General features: G+C 41.0%; 1 pseudogene; it reads left to right on the forward strand.

Annotated features, from left to right (window-relative positions):
* Nucleotides 1–1,125: 1,125 nt before the first annotated feature.
* The window catches only part of LOC119350895, a 67,664-nt pseudogene continuing 60,085 nt past the window's right edge, over nucleotides 1,126–8,704 (forward strand).

Genomic DNA, 8,704 nt, shown 5'->3' on the forward strand with positions numbered 1-8,704 from the left:
CACAACGATGTGGGACTAAACCCAACAATCTCCCCCTCACAAATCGGTCACCCATGGGCCCACTAACACCAGCGTTTCCAGCCCACCAAGCATGACCAACCACCCGTGAGTTCACCGAGATTTATTCCGGTCACCTGGGCTCTGATACCATTTGTTACGCAATCTCAGGTCCGCTAACACTAGGGTTCCAACCCACCTGCGTCACCAAACCCAACCGGAGTGCAACACCGACTTATGAGATACCTTGGACCCTCTCCCCCCAAAAGACTAGCCTGTTAGGAGGGGATACCCCGCCCTTATAAGTTGTGTTATGCCTCCCCCAACAACCGATGTGGGACTAAACCCAACACATATTATCAAAACACTCATTGTACATTGATTAACCCAAGTTTTCAGTTCGACAAGGCTCCATCTCATAATTTCGTCAGTTACTACTCTAGTGCAAGAAGACTTATCATTGTCTGACTCCCAAAACCAGCAAGACATCTTCTTTTCATGCGAAATAAGTGACCACACAATCTTCCAGTGGATAAGCTCAAAACCACACCGAATACTATGTACACTGTAGCAGGAGAGAAACCATGTTTGCAAGAAAACGCCATCCAACAATTCCAGCTCAAGAGAACTCCCAACAGAAAATATATTGTACCTCTTCAGCACTAATCGGCCAATCCCTGGCACTGAATCTCTCTGGAATCGTAGTTCAGTGCAATTGCTGCTATGTGGTTTGGCTGGTGATATGTGACAACAAAGCATTCCAACTAGTCGAAGTCTCGAAGCACCTCTACTTGACTGTAATGCTTCTCCAAAATCTGAAAAAGCACAAAGATGTTTCCACAGAGGTATCATCCAGAACAACAGACACAGAGGAGAACCACAAAGCAATAATCCACAATTATAGTTCGAAATCACATGATGGAGCATCCCCAGTAGTGCAAAATATGAGTTCTTGCTGTAAATATCCCAGAGGAATTGACCAAGCAATTTCCCACCGAAACGACTTACCATCATTTTGGTTGTGCAAGTACGACACTGCACTTCTGGTAACCCCAATTATTAATGAGAAACCTTCTTCACGAATATCCAGTAGCATGTACCATAATCCAACCAACAAATATCCAATCGATGGACAAAACTGAAACACTGGTGCCCCATATTCAGATTGCACAACCAAGTGATTATGCTGGAACACAACGCTATGTATACTTGAAGGCGGTGGCCAAGATTGCAACTGAATTGTGTCCTTTGGCAAAAGCAACATGTCGGTCACAGGTATTTCAACTTCAAATTAGAGCCATCCATTGTCACTAAACTGCTGCATAAGTGGCAAAAACTGCAGGATACTTTCAAGTGCATAACAGACTTAAAAAATTGTAGAGAACAAACCCAATAAAGAGTACTCAGTAGATTTTCAAGAGTTATAGTGGAGTGGTCCTGCCCACAAGGATCAGCAGAAGAAACTAAGCCTTCCATTAATTCGGCATTTGATTCATCATTTTTATTGAATATTATACAAGTGGCGGCCCATGGACCGGCCCAGACATAGAAGATTGGGTCATTGACAAAGAGGATTTTTTTTACCGTTCAAAAAAATAGTCGCTAAAATAATCACATCCTATATACTACGCCGGACTTAACAAGTCCATCCCATTACTCTGATTATCTTCACGTGCAGCCTATCCACACATCAAATAGGCCCATGTGTCAAAATGCTTTCCCACTAACTCATTTTTATTATAGTTTTAGTTTTGAATCAATATTCAAACCTACTATTTGGAGTTAACTGCAATTGTATATTATCTCTTCGCCTACACCATGAGGCTCATCTTCTCACGTATCTTTACCCCCTCAATAACTTCGTCCTAGGCAACATTCCAGCCACAAAAGTATATATTCGCTCCGTGCAAAAAAAAGAAGTATATATTCGCACAACCACCATAAGTTGACGCTTCCTCTCCTCGATTAATCTCTCTGATTTCACACTCTATTCCTCTCCTACACAATCGTCGTGGGAAACAACAGGATGAAACTGGTGGAGGCATACGGGAAGTTTGCACATTGACATCCTCTTCTCCTCGATCCCACATTGTCATCCACTAGACCGCCCATCGACCTTGCTGGTGAGCCACTCTCGCATGTATTCCATCATCGCTGCTGCATGTTATTACTCACTGCCCCGGCCGCGTGCTACCTCCGGCCTATTCCTGTGTCAAACCATGCCTGAGTTTTCAATAAATCTTGCATTTTTCTAGAGTTCTCTCGGTGAAAAAGGCTGATAAATGGCTGGACGTGATGCAACTTAGATATGGTGATAGAAATCGTTTGAACTTGATATGGATGCCTACCGTTCGCATGCCCACCTACTCGCAAAGTTGAGGTCATTTAAAAAATGTCCAAAACTAGACGGTGTTCAACGGAGGGTGTATGGGTAAGCCCGAAGGCTTTGTCTGGGAGCACGTTGTTTCTCGGTATCCTTAAAATGGTCTCAATTTTTTATTGTTCTTTTACTACCAATTCAAGGCATCATGCCAAGTGTTTCAATTTTCAACAAATTTTACATTTTCTAGAGTTTTCTTGGTGAAAATGGCCGATAAATGTCCGGACATGACGCAACTTGAATAAGGTGTTGAAAATCGTTTAAACCTGGAATGCTGCCTACCATGGGCATGCCCACCTTCAGGAAAAAAGTTGGGTTCATTTCATTTATGTGAAAAAATAGACCATGTTCAAAAGAGTGTTCAGGTAGGTTAGAAGGGTCCGTATAAGAGCATGATTTTTCAACATCGTTAAATGACCCAAAATTGTTTCCACGAGCTTATATAACCAATTCTAGACACCATGCCAAGTTGTTCAAGTTTTCGACAATTCTTGCATTTTCGGGGGTTTTCTTGGTAAAAATGCTGATAAATGACCGGATGTGACGTCGCATACGGTGCCAAAAATCGTTCAAGCCTAACTTGGATGCCTACCATGGGCACGCTCGCCTATTGGAAAAATTTGGAGTCATTTCATTTATGTCCAAAAATAGACCATGTTCAACATAGGGTGTTCGGATAGACCAAGTACATAGGATATTTTTTTGACTGAATTCCAATTTTAGTCGGTTTTACCATGTGTCAGGATCAACCAATAGTCTGTAGCATGCCAATGCTTTTCCCTCCAAAGATAAAGGAACCGTTTTCTTCTTAGTATTATCAGTTGATAGGCCTTCAAGCTTAAACAATCCACAAAGTGCATCCATATAGATTAAGTTATTATGATGTTTTGTTTCATCTTTTGCATAAGGATTAGCAAGTAGTTCTCCATAATACCAAAGGGGATTTCACAATAAAAAAAGCAGTAGGTTGAGGAGCGGATCTTACCACTTCCGCTTCAGGTGAAGATACCCTGAACAAGCCCGTCAAAGGATTATCTTCCATAGTAATAGGAGAAGACAAAATTCAGCACATAATATAAATGTTTTCTTACCAAATTCCATTTACCAAGAGCGCTTCACTCCCCGACAACAGTGGCAGAGAAGAGTCTTGATGACTCACAAGAATAGGGGATCAATCGTAGTCCTTTCAGTAAGTAAGAGTCTCGAACCTAACAAGGAGCAGAAGGAATTGACAACCGGTTTTCAGCAAGATATTTTTGGCAAGTGTTGTAAAGTGATGGTAAAAGATAGTTTGATAGCAAGATAGTTTGTAGCAAGTAACTACTAACAAAAGTAGCAAGGTGCAGCAAGGCATGCCAATCCTTCTATTGAAAAGTACAATCCAGAAATAATTCTTATAGTGAGCAAAGCGTTCGCCAGGACACATGGTAATATTTTCTAGTTAACTTCATCATGATTCATTGACTCACGTTCATTACTTTGATAAGGTTTTATGTGAGAGGACCGGTGCTAGGGTGTTGTTCTTACTTGAACAAACATCCCTCTTATGATTGACCCCTCTCGCAAGCATCCACAACTATGAAAGAAGTATTAAGATAAATCTAACATATCATAAAACATAAGGATCAAAATCGCCCCTTATGAAATAATGCGTAAACTAGGGTTTAAGCTTCGGTAACTCTCGCAACTCACGTTCTACTTACTAATCCCAGAATGCCTTCCCCTAGGCCCAAGCATGGTAATATGTCATGTAGTCGATGTTCACACGACACCACTAGAGGAAGAACAACATAACACATCATTAAAATATTGAACGAAACTCAAATTTACGTGATTACTTATACCAAGACTTCTCAATTGTCTGCAAGAAACTACTCACAAATCATATTCATGTTCATGTTCAGAGGAGAATATTATACGGTTCACAATCTGAACATATGATCTTCCACCAAATAAACCAACTAGCATCAACTACGAGATGCAATCAACACTACTAGCAACCCACATGTACCGATCCGAGGTTTTGAGACAAATGTTGAATACAAGAGATGAACTAGGGTTTGATATGAGCTGGTGCTGGTGAATATATTGATGGAGATGAGTCCTCCCATGATGAGAGGAACGTTGGTGATAACGGTGGTTTTGACTTCCCCTTCCCGGAAGGAAGTATCCTGGGCAAAATCGCTCTGCCGTAGAGCACAAGTGCTCCTGCATAGGTTCCACCTCATGACGGCGGCGCTTCATCCCGAAAGTCTTCTCTTATTTTTTCTAGAGAAAATGGCCTCATATAGCAGAAGGTGGATATTAAAGGGCCTCTGTGGGCCCCACAAGGCACTAGGGCGCACCCTCGGGGGTAGGGCGTGCCCCTGCCTTGTGGGTCTACCGAGGGTCTTCGTCGGTACTTCTTTCTTCTAGTATTTTATTTATAATCCAAAATATTTCTTCATAAAATTTCTGGCCATTTGGAGCTCCGGAGAATAGCTATCTCTGTTGAATCTTTTTCAGGCTAAGAATTCCAGCTACCAACAATCCCTCTCTTTTGGTGTACCTTGCACATTAGGAGAGAAAAGGCATAAGAATTCTGTCATAAAGTGAAATATTCATTTAAACACTATAATAACAGTTGGAAGCAGATGCAAAATGGACGTATCAAGCCTCACACACCGCTCATGACTGATCGACTAGACTTGACATATTATGGTTTACACTTGTCTAGCCGTCTTGCATGACCCAAGATCTAAATAATATGTTGGTTTTGCCAAGTCTTCAACAAATGGTTTCTTTTTTTGGGAGTCTCCGGTTAGTTTTCAAATCGTGCAAGTTTAGTTAGCCAGAAGTATAAATTCCACTTTTTCAAAGAAAGTTCAAGCGGCTTAAAAAGTGGAATTTGAACTTTCTTACATAGTGCAAAAAAAACCTTTGTAGGAAACATTGGTACTTAAGATAAAAAATAATCAATATGGACATATTAATGCTTAGTATTGAAATGTGTGTACTAGGGTTACCGATAATTTAGAGCCCACTGTCGTATCCATCGCTCCTCCAACCCTCTACCCAAACTTACACACATTATTACCACAACACAAAGTAATAAATCACTGCCTAGTGAAAGCATATACACACATTGGTGTGATAATAAACATTATCTCTAACCAAAAGTGGAATGCTTCATGTAATGAACTCCATCCAAAATAGCATACTTACGGGAAAAAACATTGTGACTTGTTACCACACCTTGCTTGTATTGAAAGCACATTACAAAATCATACTTCACATGCACATATGTGTGGTGTACTTGGATAAAGCAATAGAGACCATAGTAATTCCGTGAGAACATATTAAAGATAATTGCAATTTTGCGCAAGCATGGGAAATTAATGTGATGTCTCTCGCATATTTATTCCTCCTCCGCAATACATTCATCTATCTAGTCATCCTTCCAACTATACAAAGTTGGGCACAATTGGGCAAAGGCGGATGGTGGTTTCATAATCAGGTTGTCACTTTGTACAAGACATACATGACAATTATTGGCCTATGGAGTATACATAAAATTTCCAAATAAAGTGCAAAAGGAAGAGATTTTGATTAGCTATAATTCTAGTAGCCACTTAACTACACTATTTAGCCTGGTCAGCACATGTGGGAGGTCTAGGTGGTGTGGTTGGTTGCAATTTTCCATTTTAAGCTCATTGGAACTTCATGGGGGGGTTGTTTTTTGGGCGTGCGCCACGGACTGAGAGCAAGTAAATGTTTGATTCGTAGATGTGTCGTTAGTTTTGCCCATATTTCAAGCAGGATCTGAATGATTTTCCTAAATTGGCTAAGAAAAAAAGGAAATAACTAACAAAGATGAAAAGAAAAACTTGATGTCAGGGAAAATCCACTCTCTCCACTCGCACGAGCTCGCATTGAAAAGGTGGAAATAATCGAATCACGTCATGGAAAATCCACATCCTTTCACTCACACGAGATTGCATCACGTAACCTGAGATTTGTATTCCCCATATCCTCACAGAAGATCACGTTGTAATGCATAAGATATATCTTAATGTCAACTTGTTATAGGATGACAACAAATTCTCTACCCACCCTGCCACTTGAGACGTATCGGAACCCTCCACACCATCCAATATAAAACACACATGTAAGATAACCGACGGGTGGGTCTTGAGCGTTACCAGACGTCACAAGAGAGCCGCAATGCTTGGGATATCAATCCCCTTTGTCCTCCCTCGTGGATCTCTGCTCAACGGTCTCCCTCTCTTGTTTGAACCTCTCGCGGGTGAGCCTAGAATTTGGTATTAACCAAACATTGGTTAGTAAATTTCGGTGTTTCTGTATTTCCTTTTCGATTCGGCTTTCAATTTATACCGAAAGGGTAGCCTGCATTGGGCTCAAAAAGGATATGGGTGCCTTCCATGCGTGTCACCCCACCCTATTAAACAGCCATGCTCCCGACCCCATTTTGCGTAGACATGCGATGTGGGACTAATCACTAAACGGGCAAGCCCCACGGGCGAGAATGATTGGCGTAGGCAAGAAGAATAAGTTCTCTAGAGTATTGGGCCTTGCATAGTTGCATACAACATGGAGGTGGTCGGTCCACATGAGTGACTGTGCCATCCCTGACTCGCACAAGACCACACACGGCACTCACCTGATCCTTAGGGGCACGACTATGTGTCTCCTATTGCGAGACCAAACAAGATCTCGCCTAATGTGCCTATGAAATGGCCAGCGCAACAGGCAGGAGGACCATAGGCCTTAAGTGATGGGGTTTTTTCTTTCATTTTTTGTGCCAAATTTGTATTCAGTTTTTGCTTTCTCTTTTTTACTTTTTTTTCAAAGTTGTGCCAAAATCGCTTTTTTAGAAAATATTATACTTAAGACAAAAAATAATCAATATGAACATATCAATGCTTAATACTGAAATGTGTGTACTAGGGTTACTAAAAATTTATAGCGCACTATTGCCTCAATTGGTCCTCCATCCCTCTATTCAAACTTACACACGTTGTTACCGCAACACAAAATAACAAATCAATGCCTTGTGAAGGCGTATATATAGATTGGTGTGATAATATATTATATCCCTAACCACGAGCGAAAATGCCTCATGTAATGAATTCCACGAAAAACTGCATACTTATGTGAAAAGCCATTGTGACCTGTTACCAAACCATGCTTGTAATGAAAGTATAATAGGAAATCGTACATCACATGCACAAATGTGTGGTGTACTTGGATAAAGCAATAGATACCATAGTAATTCCGTGTGAGAACATATTCAAAAGAAGTTCAGTTTGCACAAGCAAGGTATGCAATGAAATGTCTGTCGTATACTTATTAGTCCTTTGCAATACATTCATCCATCCACTCATCATTCCAGCTGTATAAAGTTGGTAACAATAGGGAAAAGGGGGATGGTTGTTTGTAATTAGGCTACCACTATGTACAAGACATACAAGACAATCATTGGCCTACGGGATATGCCAAATTTTTTCTAATAAAGTGCAAAAGAGGAAGAGATTTTGCAAAACTGTAGTGTAAGAAACACTTAAATACACTATTTAGGCGGGTCAACATGTGTGGGATGACCAGGTGGTGTAGTTGCTGCCAGATTTCTATTTTAATCTCATTGGAACTTTACAGGGGCGGGGTTTATTTCTTTGTGTGTGCGCCACACACAACTAGCAAGGATATGTTTGCTTCATAGATGTGTCCTTAGTTTTTCCCCATATTTTAAGCCGGATTAGTCTTTTTTTCCTAAATTGGTTAAGAAAAATGGAAATAACTAACAAAAATGAAAAAAAAACATCATGCCAGGGAAGATCCACCCCCCTCCACTCGCACCAGATCGCGTTGAAAATTGAAATAATCAAGTCACGTAATGGAAAATCCACACTCTTCAACTCACAAGAGATCACACCATCTAACCCGAGATCCATCTTCCCCATGTCCTCACAGAAGATTACATTGTAACATGCAAGTTCTACCCTAAGTTCCGATTCTTTGAGGATGACGACAAATTCTCTAGCCATCCCGCCACTTGAGACATACTGGAGCCCTCCCCAGCATCTGACATCAAACACACATGTAAGAAATGGGACGGGTGGGTCTTGGGCCTTACCAGAGGTCACGTGAGAGCCACAATGCCCGGGCTCTCAAACCCCTTTCTCTTCCCTCGTGGATCGCTGCTCGATGGTCTCGCACTCTTGTTGGGTACATCCCGCGGCTGAGCGTGTAATTTGGTATTAACCAAACCTCGGTTAGTACATGAACTTTTTTTAATTACGAATTTTTTTAAAAAATCTAAAAACAATC

The sequence above is a fragment of the Triticum dicoccoides genome, chromosome 1B (genome assembly GCF_002162155.2).
Source record: "Triticum dicoccoides isolate Atlit2015 ecotype Zavitan chromosome 1B, WEW_v2.0, whole genome shotgun sequence".
Taxonomy (NCBI): domain Eukaryota; kingdom Viridiplantae; phylum Streptophyta; class Magnoliopsida; order Poales; family Poaceae; genus Triticum; species Triticum dicoccoides.